The sequence below is a fragment of the Mustela lutreola genome, chromosome 8 (genome assembly GCF_030435805.1).
Source record: "Mustela lutreola isolate mMusLut2 chromosome 8, mMusLut2.pri, whole genome shotgun sequence".
NCBI classification, from domain to species: domain Eukaryota; kingdom Metazoa; phylum Chordata; class Mammalia; order Carnivora; family Mustelidae; genus Mustela; species Mustela lutreola.
In genome coordinates this window covers 126731424-126749027 of record NC_081297.1, presented here as the reverse complement: position 1 = coordinate 126749027, position 17604 = coordinate 126731424, and the positions used below count along the sequence as shown (strand labels likewise).

Below are 17604 nucleotides of genomic sequence, written 5' to 3'. Positions count from 1 at the left end.
AAATAGACTATAAAACAAAGACAGTAGTAAAAAAAAAACACATCATCATAAAGAGGAAAACACAGCAAGAAGATATAACAATTCTAAGTATTTATCCACCCAACATTTGAACACCCAAATACACAAAACAAACATAAAAAAACTAATTGATAATAATACATAATAGTAGGGGACTTTAACACCCCATTTACGTCAATGGACAAACCATCTCAACAGAATATTAGCAAGGAAATAATGGCTTCAAATGACACACTGGACCAGACGGATTTAACAGATATATTCAGAACATTCCATCCTAAAACAGCAGAATACACATTATTTTCAAGTGCACATGGAAAATTCTCAAGAACAGATAACATACTAGGTCACAAAAAAAATAGCCTCAACAAATTCAAGAAAAAGCTAAGTTATAATATGCACTTTTCTGACCAGAATGCTATAGAATTAGAAGTTAACCACAAGAAAAAAGCTGAAAAGCCCACAAATACATGGAGGTTAAATAATATACTACTAAACAATTAATGGATCAATCAGGAAACAAAAGAAGAAATAAAAAAGTACATAGAATCAAATGTAAATGAAGACAATGGTTTAAAACTTTGAGGTTGCGTTAAAAGTGGTTCTAGGGGGAAATTTATACCCATATATACCTACCTCAAGAAACAAGAAAAATCTCATATAAGCAACCTAAATTTACACCTAAAGAATTTAGAAAAAGAACAACAAGCAAAACCTAAAAACCAGCAGAAGGAAGGAAATAATTCCCATTAGAACAGAAATAAATGATATAGAAACTAGAAAAATAATAGAACAGATAGAGGAGTTGGTTCTTTGGGGAAAAAATGAATAAAATTGATAAACCTGTATCCAGACCTATCAAAAAAAAAAAAAAAAAAAGAGAGAGAGAGAGAGAGAGAGAAAGGACCCAAATAAATAAAATTATAAATGACAGAGGAGAAATAACAACCAACCCCACAGAAATACTAACAATTATAAGAGAATATTATGAAAAAACTATAGGACCCAAAACTGACCAATACAGAAGAAATGGATAAATTCCTAGAAACATATAACCTACCAAAGCTGAAACAATAAGAAATAGAAGAGTTGAACAAACTGATTACCAGCCAAGAAATCAAATCAGTAATCAAAAAGCTCCCAACAAATAAAAATCCAGGACCAGATGGCTTCACAGGCAATTTCTACCAAACATTTAAAGAAGGTTAGTACTTATTCTTCTCAAACGAGTCCAAAAAATAGAAAAAGAAGGAAAACTTTCAATTCATTCTGAGGCCAGCATTATCCTGTTAACAAAACCAGATAAAGACACCACAAAAAAGAGAACCACAGAACAATATCTCTGAAAACATAAATGCAAAACTTTCCAACAAAATACTAGCAAACTGAATCCAACAATACATTAAAATAATAATTCGTCACAATCAAATGGGATTTATTCCTGGGTAGCAAGTGTTCAATATTTGCAAATCGACCAATGAGATACATCATATCAATAAGAGAAAGGATAAGAAAGAACCATATGATTATTTCAATAGATGCAGAAAAAGCATTTGACAAAGTACAACATCCATTCATGATAAAAACTCTCAACATAGTAGGTGTAGAGGGACATACCTAAACATAATAAAGACCATGTATAAAAAAACCCACAGCTAACATCATCCTTAATGGGGAAAAACTACAAGATTTTCCCTTAAGGTCAGGAACAAGACAAGGACGTCCACCCTTACAACATTGATTTACCAAAGTACTGGAAGTCCTAGCCATAGCAATCAGACAACAAAAAGAAATAAAATGCATCCAAATCAGCAAAGGAAAAGTAAAACTTTCACTATTTGCAGATGACATGGTACTCTATACAAAAAAATCCAAAGGACTCCACCAAAAAACTGCTAGAACTAATAAATGAATTGCAGGATACAAAATCAATATATAGAGATCCGTTGCATTTCTACATGAAAAATGAAACTGCAGAAAGAGAAATAAGAAAACAAGCCTATTTGCAACTGTGCCAAAAACAGTAAGATGCCTAGGAATAAAACTAACTAAAGAGGTAAAGGATCTGTACTCTAAAAACTATAAAACACTTAAGAGGGAAATTCAGGAAGACACAAAGTAATAGAAAAACATTTCATGCTCACAGATCGGAAGAACAAATATTGTTAAGATGTCTATGCTACCTAGAGCAATCTATACATTCAAAGCAACCCGTATCAAAATAGCACTGATATTTTTCACAGAGCCGGAACAAATAATCCTAAAATTTGTATGGTACCAGAAAAGAGCCTGAATAGACAGAGGAATGCTGATAAAGAAAACCAAAGCTGGTGGCATCACAATTCCAGACTTCAAGCTCTATTACAAAGCTGTAATCATTATGACAACAAAACAGACACATAGAGCTGTGGAACAGAATAGAGAACCCGGAAATGGAACCTCAACTCTATGGTCAACTGATCTTTGACAAAGTAAGAAAGAATATCCAATGGGAAAAAGTCCCTTCAAAATATAGTGTTGGGAAAATTGGACAGCCACACGTAGAAGAATGAAACTGGGCCGTTTTCTTACACAAAAACAAACTCAAAATGAATGAAAGACCTAAATCTGAAACAGGAATCCATCAAAATCCTAGAGGAGAACAGAGGCACCAAGCTCTTCAACCTCAGCTGCAGCAACTCTTGCTAGATATGTCTCCAAAGACAAGGGAAACAAATAGAAAAATGAACTACTGGCATTCATCAAGATAAAAAGCTTCTGCACAGCAAAGGGAAGTTGATAAAACCAAAAGAAAATTGACAGAATGGGAAAAGATATTTGCAAACAACATATCAGATAAAGGGCTAGTATCCAAGATCTATAAAGAACTTATCAAACCAACACCCGAAATACAAATAATCCAATCAAGAAATGGGCAGAATACACGAACAGACATTTCTCAAAAAAAGACATACAAATGGCCAACAGACACATGAGAAAATTCTCAGCATCATTTGGCATCAGGGAAATATACATCAAAAGCACAGTGAGATGCCACTTTGCACCAGTAAGAATGGCTAAAATTAACAAGTCAGAAAACAACAAATGTTGGCAAGGATGCAGAGAAAGGGGAACGCTCTTACACTGCTGGTGGAAATGCAAGCTGGCACAACCACTTTGGAAAACAGTATGGAGGTCCCTCAAGAAATTAAAACTAGAGCTACCCTAAACCCAGTACTGCAGTACTAGATATGTACCCCAAAGATACAAATGTAGTGATCTGAAGGGGCACCTGCACCCCAATGTTTATAGCAGCCGTGTCCACAACAGCCAAAATATGGACAAAGCCCAGATGTCCTTTGACAGATGAATGGATAAAAAAAGATGTGGTATATACATATGTACAATGGAATATTACTCCACCATCAGAAAGGATGCAATCTGACCACTTACATTGATGTGGATGGAACTGGAGGTTATTATTCTGAGAAAATTAAGTCAATCAGAGAAAGACAATTATCATATGGTATCACTCATATGTGGAATATAAGAAATAGCACAGAGGATCCTGGGAGAAAGGATGGAAAATTGAATGGGAAGAAGTCAGAGAGGGAGACAAACCATCAGAGACTCTTAACTATAGGAAACAAACTGAGGCCTGCTGGAGGGGAGGTCCGTGGGTGGATGTGGTAACTAGATGATGGGCATTAAGCAGGGCACGTGATGTGATGAGCATTGGGTGTTACATGCAATTGATGAATTACTGAACTCTACATCTGAAACTAATGATGTACTATATGTTGGCTAATTGGATTTAGATTTTAAAAAAAGATGCCCAGCATCCTTAGTCACTAGGGAAACGCAAATCAAAACCACAATGAAATACCACTTCAAACCCAGTAGGATGACTATAACCAAAAAGGTAAATAATAATAAATGTTGGCTAGAATATAGAGAAACATCATTTACATAGCAGCATCATTTACAAAAACTAAAAAGTGGAAGCAACTCCAGTGCCCTTTAGCTGATGAATGGATACAGAAAATGTGGTGTATCTGTACAGTGGAATATTATCCTATCAACAATAGCTAAGTTATGGATAGAGCCCAAATGTCCACTGACTGATGAATGGATAAAGAAGATGTGGTGTTTATATACAGTTGAATATTACTCAATCATGAAAAAGAATGAAATCAACATTTGCAGCAATGTGGATGGAGCTAGAGCACATTATACTAAGCAAAATAAATCAGAGAAAGACAAATACCATATTATTTCACTCATACATGGAATTTAAGAAACAAATCTGATTAACATGGGGGGTGGGAGGGAAGAGAGAGAGGCAAACCATAAAAGAGACTCAACTATTGAGAACAAACTGAGGGCTGCTGGAGGGGAGGTGGGAAGGGGGGATGGGCACGGTGACGGGCATTATGGAGAGTTCTTGATGTGGTGAGCACCGGATGTTGTATGTAAGTGATGAATCACTAAATTCTACTCCTGAAACTAATGTTACAACTATATGCTAATTAACTAGAATTTAAATAAAAACTTGAAACATAAAAAGATAAGTGAAAAACAAAGGACACAAAGAAAGCTATTTTTTTAAAAAGGAATATTATCCAGGCGTAAAAAAAGAATGAAGTACTGATGCATGCTACAACATGAATGAACCTTGAAAACTTTATGCTGAGTGAAAGAAAGCAGACACAGAAGGCCACATATTGTATCACACCTTTTATATGTAATGTCCAGAATAGGCAAATCCATAAAGACAGTAGAGGTTGCCAGGAGTTGGGGAGAGATGGGGAGTGACTGTTTAATGAGCGCAAGGTTTCTTTTGGGGGTGATGAAAATGCTCTGGAATTAGATGGTGGTAATTATTGCACAACATTTTGATATACTAAAGACCACTGAATTGGACACTTTAACATGGTTAAAATGTTAAGTTTTATGTTACATGAATTAATTACAATACAAAAAATCAGTAGCTAAACATACAAAAACCTATGGCTAGTTAAGGAGAAATTTTGTAGAATGAATATATACTTTTTTAAGTCCTGGTCATTAAGCTGACTGTTTGTAAAAGCAAGAGCTTTGAATGGATGGGTATTGAGGAAAACGAATTCTTCCAAAAGCTGTGCCTGTTGTTTCTGGCCATATACAGATGATCGCAAATTTCTTAATGACTCTGCATCCTGATAGAGTTGCCAAACGAGCATAAGTTTGTTGTTGTTGTTTTTTTTTAATATGAGCATGCTCAATCGTGAAGACTACATTTTATAAGATTTACCTAGAAACAAGTAATTTTTCTGATATAAAAAGAAGCATCTGAATGAATTAATTAATTCAATAACAAAAGACTATGGAAGAAAACATGCCCTAGCAACTGGCTTCTTGTACCACAATCAGGGGCTCATTTATCTTAAACAAGTCAACTTTTGTAATACCCTCTGTACTGTATAGAATGCTGAGTGACAGTCAAACAGAGCTGTCAAGAAGGAAGGAAAACAGTGGGAAATGAGAACTGGAATGAATGAAATTTAAAAAAAAAGAAAAAACTTTGTGTGAGAATGCAAAATAGTCTCTGACAAGGAATTTTCCTTTAAAATAACCAGAGGCTATGTGAACACATTGAGAAAGTGAATGTCAGTAGGATGAAAAGTACTTATTAATCCCCCACAGCACTTCTAATAGAATTTACCTGGCCCCCAACTCATTATAAAAACCATCTAAATCCAAAAAGACATTGAATAAAACCCCACAAATCCTTCCTCCATTCTGATGTCCAATGCTGTGTGACAGATAAGTCGCTTACAAAATGAGTTCTTCTAGTTTTTGCCTTCACTCAGTTTCCCAGATTCTTGTCTCCTAGTTATCGTGTTAATAGTTTTAACAGCCCATTAGAAGTTATATATTATTAATTCCACTTTTGCTTTTTTTTCCTAAAATTATTAATATTAAATAGGTACTAAGGAATTGAAAGTGATATGCTCTCTTTTCCCTTCAAAGAGATGTTATCGTGGGAAGTTATTTTAGGTGTTGATGGGAAGGGGGAAAATCCTCCTGATTCCATCACTGTTCTAAGATGGGGCCTCTAATATTTTAGAACTCTCTTGGGAGTCCTGTTCCCTGTTCTGTCACTGATTTGCATTATGACCTCGGAAAAGTTTCAGTGTATGAAGACAAGTGCAAAGTGAAGTTATGAAAACAAGACTTAACAGAGATCAAGTGAAGAAAGACATGGGAGCAGGTGGAACTGCTATGTAACAGCTGTCTTAGTAACTGGACACAGGGACCAGATAGCAATTTGGCTTGAAAGAAATTCCAAATTACTTAGCTATATACCAACATAGTTTCTTATACAGTTTTATAGTAAACTCAAATTTTGCCTCAGGACAAAACTACAGCAAGAATCTAATGATATTTGCCAATCTTCTCTTGTTCTGTATCTTATAGCTGAAGAAATTGTGGCTATCACAGGGAAGAGAAGCAAATTGGATATTATAAGACAAGAAAAACTTAGATGTACTAAAATACATATCTTAAAATCATAGAGCCTTACTATATTGTCATTGCACACATGAAAATCTGAAATGAAATTATGCACATAATCTAGCTTGATTCACTTGTAACATTTATCCAAATAACTATGTCTGTTGGACAGACATCAGTTTTAAAAACCCAGTAGTCAAAAATAATTCTTAAAACCCATTGGAAAGAAAGAACAAATAGAAAACAGTTCTATGCAATCAAGTAATGGTGGGGGGAAAAAATCACATAAGTTGGTAATAGAATGATCTTATCTAAATGTAATCTTCATAAGCCTCCAGAGCATCACAATATTTAGTTCCATGCTATTTGTATTTTTTTAATTTTATTTTTTTTTCAGTGTTTCAAACTTCATTGTTTATGCACCATGCCCAGTGCTCCATGCAATACATTGTATTTTTATGGCAGAAATATTTATTATAGTCCCCAAAGGAAAGATAAAGTAACTGATGATACTGAAAAGAGGAAGCCAGTAGAACTAATCTTGAGAAAATATTAAACATCAAAACCCATTTAGCTATATAAAGCAAGTTGGAATTCTCCTTTTAGAAGTACCTACTCAAGCAGACTTGATAGATGGAAGAACATGTGCCGAATAAGAAATGGCAGTGTTAAAGGATACATTTTTTTTAAAGATTTTATTTATTTATTTACTTATTTATTTGAGAGTGAGAGAGAGCACAAGTAGGGGGAAGGAGAAAAGGGAGAGGGAGAGGAGCAAGCAGACTCCCCACTGAGCAGAGAGTCCAACATGGCGCTTGATCCCAGGACCCTGAGATCATGACCCGAGCTGAAGGCAGATGCTTCACCTACTGAGCCACCCAGGGGCCCCAAGGATAATTTTAAGAGTGAAGTCATGACTCTCGTTCAGATATAAAATAAACACAGGTCAAAAATTTTATTTAACTCATTAATTAATGAAGGACCAGCAAGACATTACAACTTATTCAAGAGATAATTAAAAGAACCACACATATATAGATAAAGAATGCTGAATATACTTACAGATAGGATCCAAAGCATCTTTCTCAAAAGACAGTACACTTAAACCTCTTTAGCCCCTAGTAATAAATAAAAGTAGTCCCTATCCCTGGATTCATAAAAAGAAGAGATTTTCTTTGTTCTAGAAAGTCATTACTCTGAAGGGTGAGAGAATCCTACCTAAAAATTCCTCAAGGACCCCAATTTTAAAGTGCTCACTTAACAAAAAAATACACAGTTGAACCAGTAATAGTACACTTTAAAACAATGGGGATATTGGGGCGCCTGGGTGGCTCAGTGGGTTAAAGCCTCTGCCTTCGGCTCAGGTCATGATCCCAGGGTCCTGGGATCGAGCCCCGCATCGGGCTCTCTGCTCAGCGGGGAGCCTGCTTCCCTCTCTCTCTCTCTGCCTGCTTCTCTGCCTACTTGTGATCTCTGTCTGTCAAATAAATAAATAAAATCTCAAAAAAAAAATGGGGATATTTTCAAACCTACTTTCATGTGGCTTTTTAAATGAGGTTACTTTATTAATAATATTTTTAAACCCAAAAGTGTTTTGTAATTTATCTGAAGGCACAAATTTGTTTTTCTTCACCCTGAAGCAGTTTCTGCCCTCCTTTATGCAGACAGGTAGGTTTGGGGAGTTTGTTTTTAATTTCTTTGGTTTTGGTTTGACCAATCATCTAATTTTTCCAAAAGGGGCCATGATGTCTGTTGAAAGATAACTCACAAAACTTGATTTTAGTTCTTAGTTCTAGCTGTAATACTCTTTGAAAAAAGAGCTGCTGAACCACATCTTTAAACAATCTTGGAATAAATGCCCACAATTTGGAGTACATAAATTTGGTGACATTTGAAAATTTTGCTTGTTTGTGTATGCATGCTTCTGAATACTCCTTCAACTCCTGATTTTTTTTTTTTTTTGGGTGGTAAAGAGCGTGCACAATGGCACAAATAAACTGCCATTTAGATATACAAATCACAGTTTGGGGTATACAAAATTTTGTACATGAAAAAAATGGAAATAACATAGCAACCTGAATCTAAAAATGTATCTGAATCATTAGGATATCTACAATATTTTCACTTAACCATTCTCCATAACCTGAATTACTGACAGTACTGCTATTAATAACATAAATAATACTGACTATAAAAATCACCACACTATATGATATTACTTTCCAACCCCATGGCATCTAAAAGGGACAGTAAATAACATAAAGAGGTGCTATCCACAAGGAACACATCTTTAATTAGAGTTTATTTACATTCCCGTTATCCTCTTCATCTATAAATTTATTCACCAAGTTTCTGAGAAGTAAAACTTGCAGTGGCCCAGAAATTAATTAATTTTTGGACTCGGGTTTTACACTGAACTTCAGGACTCAGGTTTTACACTGAACCAATGAGATCCCTTACATGCCCTCAACTTATTCATGCCAGGGGGTGATGGGGGCCAATCTGCTAGTATTCTCCTATCTCCAAAACCACTAGGCTTCTCCCAGAGGAGCAGGACTAATAATCCACTCAAGACCAGAAACCTCATGAAATGGCTCACTTTGAGCCCAAATCAGCTTCTGTCCTCAAGAGTTCTCCAAGGACAAATTGTTTTGGAACACATCTGTTTTACTGAGGTAACATTCTTAAGGGACTTGGCTGAAGTGGACCCCTCAAAATCCTTCTTCCTAGGGTTTTATCATAGCATAGGTAAGAGTTAAGATGATTGGAGTCAGCCTCCTAGAATTCAAATACTGTCGCTCCAGCACTTACTGGCTTTTGTGACCTTAGGCAAATTATCTGGACTCTTTGAACTTCAGTTTCCTCCCTTGTGAAATGGCACTGATCATTGTCCCTACCTTACAGGGTTCTTGTGTAAATCCAATCAGTTAATAGTTATGCAGTGAACCAGAACAGTGCCCAGGACAGAGTGCTACTCAATATTATCTACTACTACTATTGTTATTATTTATCATCATCACTGTTGTTATTATTATTCTCATTTACTTCTGTGACTGAGGGAGGGAACATTCCCTCCATGTTCCTTAAGCTTACAGATCTTCCACAGCAACTAGAGATGATTACTACAGATAAGAACGCATTTGCCCACATGCCTTGCCTGGATGTAAACTAGTATACACCTTATAGGAAGCACTCTGGACAAACCTGAATGTCTTTCAATCCTATTCTACCCCAAATCCTGCTTTGTGACAATTGAAAGTATCCTATTCCCAAATGCATCATTGGTACTCTGCCTTCTTGGCAAGTTTATAAAATGTAACTAAATCCAATAACTAAGGTTATCAATGCTCTATTGAAAATATTTGCAGAATGAAAAAGAATTAACACATACTTGTTGAAAACCTATTACATGTCACTTACTGGAGATTCGAAGAAATTTAACCCATAGTTTCTTCCCTCAACGGGCTTACAGTCTAGCGGAGGAGGCAGATAAGCCCATGATTACTATACAGTGTATTACATGCAGTTTTCTTATGAAATTTGCATTTGTTCCATTCATGCTTTTTTCCAGCTCTTCAGCCAAAGCAAGGTTCTTGGCAAGATGGCGAACGTAGGCATAGTTTGTCTTTGGCTCCTTCCCTTTACCCCTAAGACCTTCCCTTCTCCTCAATCATGAAGTCTCTTCCTCCTCGAGGCAACTTGGAGTCTAGTTCTACGATTGAGAACAGATGGTTATAATCCCAGCTGATATGTTTGTTGCTAATATATGAGGATTTGCCCCTTTTGGAGCATAAGTGCATTTTCGTAGGGAGCTCCTGGACCTCCAACCCCATTTAAAGCTAAAGGAATGAATTTCTACAGGAAGAATTTCAGGCAACTGGCTGAGACAAGAGAAGTCTCAAAGTACTGGCCAGTTTTCATTCTTTAATCATAATTATTTCTGCTCTATATCTAACTTTATTTTATTGCCCATACTTTCTTACAAGGACTGCTTTCTCTAGTGTCCAAGTTCAGACCAATGAATGGATCATAAAACTTTTCAATTGGTTGCATTCTTGCTATATATATTATTAGGCAAGGGTTTGGAATACTCAGCCTTCAACTTTTTGGGCCCATTCTGAAACAGTATGTTTCAAGCCACCTTTTCCACCAAACTCAATTATTATGCTTCATATTCACCATAGCACTCCCACATCTTCTGTTAAATTAAAACATTCAAACCTTTAATGGAGAAAAGGGATATTTTATTTGTTAATGAAAAGACATGTTTTCCTCACAATGCTTTCTATTCAAAGGTTTGTGCTGCAGCATTGTTGTCTGTGGTTTTTGTCCAGCTTGAGAGGGGAAGGCTCTAACAGGCGAGCCCGTTATTAGAGTTTATCTCTTTGCATGCATAAGAAGTTCATTCTTTTAGAAGTTAATCCTTTTCTTCTAAAAGGGACATATTATCTCTTTAGAAATGAATCAGTTTTTGCCTTCACATTTTGTCTTAAATTGCTGTGTAGCATTGTTCCACTTCTAAATCATTTGTCATAGTTAAATAGAGTTCTGTGAATTGCTGCAGCTGCCTGTAAGTGGGCATTTTCCTTTGGTTCATAGAATAGGCACTGTTTGCCTTCTCTTTTCACAAACATTTTTTAACGTTCCAATGACAGTATGAAAGAAAACTCATTTGCCACTGGAATTCAAAGTTGAATGGGAAAAATGAAAATAAAATCATGTATATGTAAACAATAAAGGCACCATGGCACAAGAAAATCACTTACTTGATGAAACAAGAATTTCTGAATACTTAGCTGTGAAGGCTCCCCCCCACCACTAATTTTCATTATAATTTTTAGTAAGACATGAGCAACAGCTGTTCCTTTCTTTCTTGGAAAGCAGTTGGGAAGCAATTTTTTTTCAGGCATTCCTAAAAGAATTCAATTAATATGAATCCTCCAAAGCATTAACCGGATTGATTTTTTTGCTTCGGTAATTTCCATTATGGTGAATGTCTGTAGCAAGCATTACTAGATGATGAAGTATACCTTTATTTGGAAGGCAGGAGCTAGAATGATATTTAGCGCATGATTTCTTAAAAATGCAGCAGGGGTGGAAAACAGTAGAAGAAAAATAAAAAGAATAGAATTTATGCTCGTTTAGGTATAGTCAGTATCAACAAATGAAAGTCTGTCTTCAGAGAATATCTATTAACACTTATTTACTTCTTCATCTGTGTGTCACAAGAAGTGCCTGCAGGAAGGAAGAGATACTCTTCTAGCTCTTCCAAAATCCCTTTGATTTTCAGATGATCTGGAAATGTTCTGCATTGGTGAGTTGGCAGTAGGACCCAGCCATATAAGTCTTCTTGGGAGTTCAGAAAAGATTATGGGTAGTTGCCTACAACCAACAGTATTTCCAACACAGAGAAGAAGGCCTTAAAATCATAGAATCCTGGGACACCTGGGTGGCTTAGTCAGTTGAGCATTCGTCTTCGGCTCAGGTCATGATCCCAATCCCAGCGTGGTAGGATCGAGTCCCACATAGGGCTCCTTGCTCAGCGGGGAGCCTCCTTCTCTCCCTGCCTACCTCTCCCCCTGCTTGTCCTCACACTCGCTTGCTCTTGCTCTCTCTCTCTCATTAATAAATAAATAATTTTTTTTTTAAAAATCATAGAATCCTAAGACTGGTAGGACCCTGAATGTTGTCTAAGTCAATCTCCCATCTAATGTTTAAGTATTCTACAACATCTTGATAAGTGACTGTCCAACCCATATATACCTGACACTACCAATGATCAATTCTCACATTCTCTTGCCATGGCCAATTTCCTCAACTCCATGGGTACAGACTGCTGGAATTTCTTCTGCCCCAAAAGGAACAGCAATGAAGAAGCAGCGTTTTGAGGCAAGACCTATCTATCTTCCAGTGATGGATCTGAAAGATAATAATTTCCTCATTTTGCCCCCAACTTAGATTCCTTTGTTTGTAACTTCAAATATGAAGAAATTGCATTTTCTCTCCTTATCTATTTGGCTAATATATATGTTAGAACCAAATAGATATATTTTATATATATATATAAAATATATAATAGATATATATATAGATATAATATATATAATATATCTATAATATATATATATCTACATAGATATATATATGGCACTAAAGTGCATAGTTACTAATGAGCATGCCTTTTCCAATAATTGCTTAAATTAGTGGTTCAAAGTTTGCATGAGTCCTTCCCTATAAGTATGCTGAAAATTACTTGCATATAGGTTAATATTAACAACAAATAATATTAGATACAAGTAGGAAAATTTTTGACATCAACAGAATAGTTCTTAGTATAAAAAAGGGGATTATGAAATGCACAGAATAACCAAAATACCAAGGTATACTTCTTAGATAATTAGGAGTTATAAACTTGCGATTAAAGTCAATTTCTCCTTTTCCAATCAGACAACCAGCCACCCCTCTTCTTCAACTACACCTTAAGTATATAATTCCATTTTTCTGCCCCTTATTAATTCATGTTTGTGTATCAAACAAGAGCTATGTTTAACTTGGTACTAAAGTTTCCTTTTTCTGTTGTTTTTCTTCCCCCCAATAAAGACCTAGTTTTACTTGCACATTTTTCACGAGCATCAAATAGTGGGTGATCTTTCAAGCTTGAACAGTAATGGTTGTATCGCTGAGGAAGGATTTCTTGTTTCAGATGGTCTAGATAATGATTTACAGCTATTTTTGGTAATTCTCAAAATGATAGCTCCTCGAATTTTTCTGTGTGCAGAAAAATTTGCTGGGCTGGCATTTTTCAGGCCCTGGGAGGCTCATCCCAATTCTCAGCATGTGGGAGCAAGGGAATGCTCTGAAATCTGTACTCCAGAGGGAAAGGACCTGTCCCCATTATCTTGTGATACATGTGAATGTTTGATGAGGCTTCCCTAGATGTCTGTGCCCTCCTGAGGCCTGCAACTTGTGGGCTACGGCTGGGTTTTACGTATAGGCTCAGGCATTCCAAGACCAAACCTGATAAACTGACCTATAATGAAAATTTAGTTCCTCTAAAGAAAATGAACAATACTTCACAGCATCTATCTTTATACAGTACTCAGTAAATGGTTGTTTAAAAGGAGAAGAGATGCTAAAAGGCAATAAGAATTAACAACATTTTAGATTTTTGAGCATCATCAGAAAATATATGTGAGTGCCACTGGCTGTTGGAAACCATAAACTGGGGTAAAAACAAACAAACAAAACAAAACCATAAGCTGGTATATTTATTTACCATATATATGTACGTATGTATGGCATAGAAACAGTAAAAAGGGAAGTGGAAGAAAGAACACAAGAGACAAGATGGGAATGAGGTAGAAAGAAGGTTTTTTTTAAGAGAGAAGAAAAGAACATGTATTTAATATACCTTTTAATCATTTCCTTATTCAAAGATCTTCAATGGATCTTCAGTACCTACAGGGTAAATTCCAGCATCCTAAGCTGATATTTAATATATTCCATGATCTATATAGAATCTACCTCCCCAACACGTGCCCTCTTTATTTATGGATTTTCCCCAGAATATTACTTTGGGGTTTTTATCTAAGGAAAATCCTACATGTTCTTTAGACACAGCATCAAGGACTAAGACGTTTTATATAAATAGCATTTATTGACTTTGGTCTTTACCATATTTACTTTTAACATTTTCTAAAATGCCCCCTTCAGATAATACTCCATATAACAGTAGTGGTGAATTAGGGGTGGTTTATTCCAGGAATTCTGACTCTAACTTCATCAAATATTTGTATCCTTGGTGTTCTGTATGTGGGATTATTTTTACAGGTTATAGAATTAAGACAATTGTAAAACTACTCTTCCCACTAATTTTCATTATCCTACCATCTTCTGCTAGCTATATAATAAATGTGTCTTCACTTTACTAAACGCTTCCACTTTGGGAGAATTTTCTTACTCAATTTTTCCAAAGACTCCATTTTGTATGAAGTCAGCATCTAGCTTTTACTGAGAGTCTTTGGAGAACCTTCCCATGCCAAAGTTATTTTAGAAAGGGTTTCTATTTTTTCATCATGATAAGGAATGCTGAATTTAAAAGATTTAATAAAAGCAGTAGGACTGGAGCATTTCTACCAGAAAATATGAAAATCAGATTTCCAAGAGCTGGGATAAAAAGACCACACTCTTTTATTTATTTATTTATTTATTTATTTATTTTTAAGATTTTATTTATTTGTTTGGAGGAGAGAGAGACAGAGACAGAGACAGAGATATCAAAGGAGAGCACAAGCAGGGAGGAGAGGAAAAAGCAGGCTCCCTTCTTGGCAGGGAGCCCAACACAGGACTTGATCCCAGGACACAGGGATCATGATATGAGCTGAAGGTAGAAGCTCAACTGACTGAGCTACCCAGGTACTCTAGAAGACCACACTCTCATAGAGCAGTAAAAATTAAATTCCTGCAAATCTCCAAATCTAAGTGCAAATTTCGGACTCACCTGCATGTGTGAATGGAGATGTATCTTACAACTCCATGGGACTTTACATTTAACCAGCTCTTGGAGAGACTGTCACAAAAAAAAGCCCAAGAAAACAGGTAACTGTAACTCATCTCACACTTGGATATTCCAAGACCAAAAGCAGTAAGTTGGATCTATAACACTAGTTCAGTTTCTATAAGGAAAATTAACAAAAATTCTTGCAACATCATTGTACTCTAAGGAGCCAATCCTACCCTCTTAAGAAGAAGTAATACTTTAATTAATCCCTAAGAACTAAAAGGACAGTTATAGTTAACTTTCATTAAGTATAGAAACCTTATATTATAATACACAGAAGTGAAATTTAGCAAGGTAGCCACCAAAATCATTTATGAAATTTTCCAGATTACACCACTTAGACCTCATGGGGCTCACCCACAAGTAGCCTGCAGTCCTCCAAGCCCTATATAATTCCTGCACTTGAACATTTTATGAGCGTAAGGTCCATAGAAGTCATATCACAGACTTGGATAATGCATAATCCAAAGTGCCTCTACCAGTGGAATCAAAGACATATATGCTAAGAGAATTAAAAGAGAAAGGGGCTCCTGGGTAAGAAAACACGACTTACTCTGGTGTTAAATTGGGTCAAGCAGTAGTACATCAATGTACTGGGGTAGCTATTTCCAGATTTGTTGAACTCTACGGTTTGATTCCTTTTGATTCTGGCCACTTCGAGTACATGTCATTTCTAGTACTTCCTTTATCACTGCAGTCAAAATATTTTGGTTGTATTCAAATGAATTTTGTTCACAGATTCTCCCTAGCCTCCTAGCACCATACCTTGGTTCATCTTGTTTCCTCTTCCTGGGAAGTCTCTTCTCTTCTACCTGTCAGAAATACTGCCCATCTTTAAGGACTAGCTTAAAACCCAACCCCCTTCCTAAAGCCCTCCACAACTATCAATCTGTGGTGATTCCTACATCTTTTAAATTCCAACATCCTTTTATTTTCTTCAGTATTTATTGTTTTGTTTATCTGTAAATTTTTTCTATGTAAATATTTTTAATCCAGCTACATTATACTATTCTTAAACACAGAAATTAAGTTTTATAATGCTTTGTGTACCAAACATTGCCTAACATACTATATATCCTGGTGGAAATACATTAAATATTTGTTGATTAGTTGCTATCATCTATTACTTTCATGCTAATTTGCCTGTTATGCTGTTTCTCAAGGAAAATTAAACAAAACAAAACAAGACTCAAGATCCAGATTTAGAGATCCCATTCTGAGCTACTTTACAAAGCTTTCATTTGCACAGTCATGACATCATGTGTCAATAAGTGCATGTTGGTGCTGGAGTTCATGGCAGTCCTTAGGTATTAGGGAGTATGATGATCCAAGAGCTTAATTTTTAGAAACTGTTGGTGAGAGTCTACAAAAAAAAATTAAAATTCTCATAAAACTCTCAGATCTTAGAGAATTCTACTGAAGTATGCCTCCCTATGAGGAACACTATTTTAATAAACTCAACCACTCTGAATTGTGGGATTAAAACAAAATCATTATGGTCATTATGACATAATACATTCAAAGCCTTAAAAATATATATATATTTGATTTTGATTTTGATAAATATTTTAAAATATATATATATATTTTATTTTGATTTTCAGTTTTACTTCTGGAAAATACATTCTAAATAAATAAAGATGTACACAAATAGCTACAAGGATATTTGTTATAGAACTAAAATATAATATGTAAAAATATTTAAAACCTAAATAACCAAAAATAGGCGATTGGTCAAATAAATTGTATACCATACAAGGGAGCCATTAAAATGTGTGCTATAGGGGCGCCTGGGTGGCTCAGTGGGTTAAAGCCTCTGCCTTCAGCCCAGGTCATGATCACAGGGTCCTGGGATCAAGCCCCATATTGGGCTTTCTGCTCAGCAGGGAGCCTGCTTCCCCCACTCTCTCTCTACCTGCCTCCCTGCCTACTTGTGATCTCCATCTGTCAAATAAATAAATAAAATCTTTTTAAAAAAATGTGTGCTATACAAGAATATATAATGAAATGGAAAGATTATATCAATATATTGTTATATGAAAAAAGAAGTTTTAAATATAATTGTATTTTGGGGCACCTGGGTAGCTCAGTTGGTTAAGCATCTGCCTTTGGCTCAGGTCATGATCTCAGAGTCCTGGGATCGAGCCCCCTGTCGGGCTTCCTGCTCAGCAGGGGTCTGCTTTTCCATCTCCCTCTGCCACTCCCGCTGCTTGTGCTCTCTCATGCACTTGCTGTCAAATAAATAAATGAAATCATATATATATATATATATATATATATATATATATATATATATATTAGAGAGAGCGAGGGGGGGGCACCTGGGGCTCAGTTGGTTAAATGACTGCCTTTGGTTCAGTGCATGATCCTGGGGTCCCAGGATCAAGTCCCTGTTCAGTCTGCTTCTCACTCTGACCCTCTCCTCTCTCACGTTCTGTTTCACTCTCTCTCTCTAATAAATCTTTAATATATATATATGTATAATTGTATTTTTAAAGTACTAGAAATATAAACTTCAAATGTTGATTGTGATATGAAATCATCATATTTAC

The 17604-nt window shown here is 35.8% G+C and overlaps 1 protein-coding gene across 2 annotated transcripts in view; it reads left to right on the top strand.

Moving 5' to 3' along the window:
* The window catches only part of NTN4 (netrin 4), a 113825-nt gene that overhangs the window by 52584 nt on the left and 43637 nt on the right, over positions 1-17604 (top strand). The gene's annotated exons all lie outside the window — the stretch shown is intronic.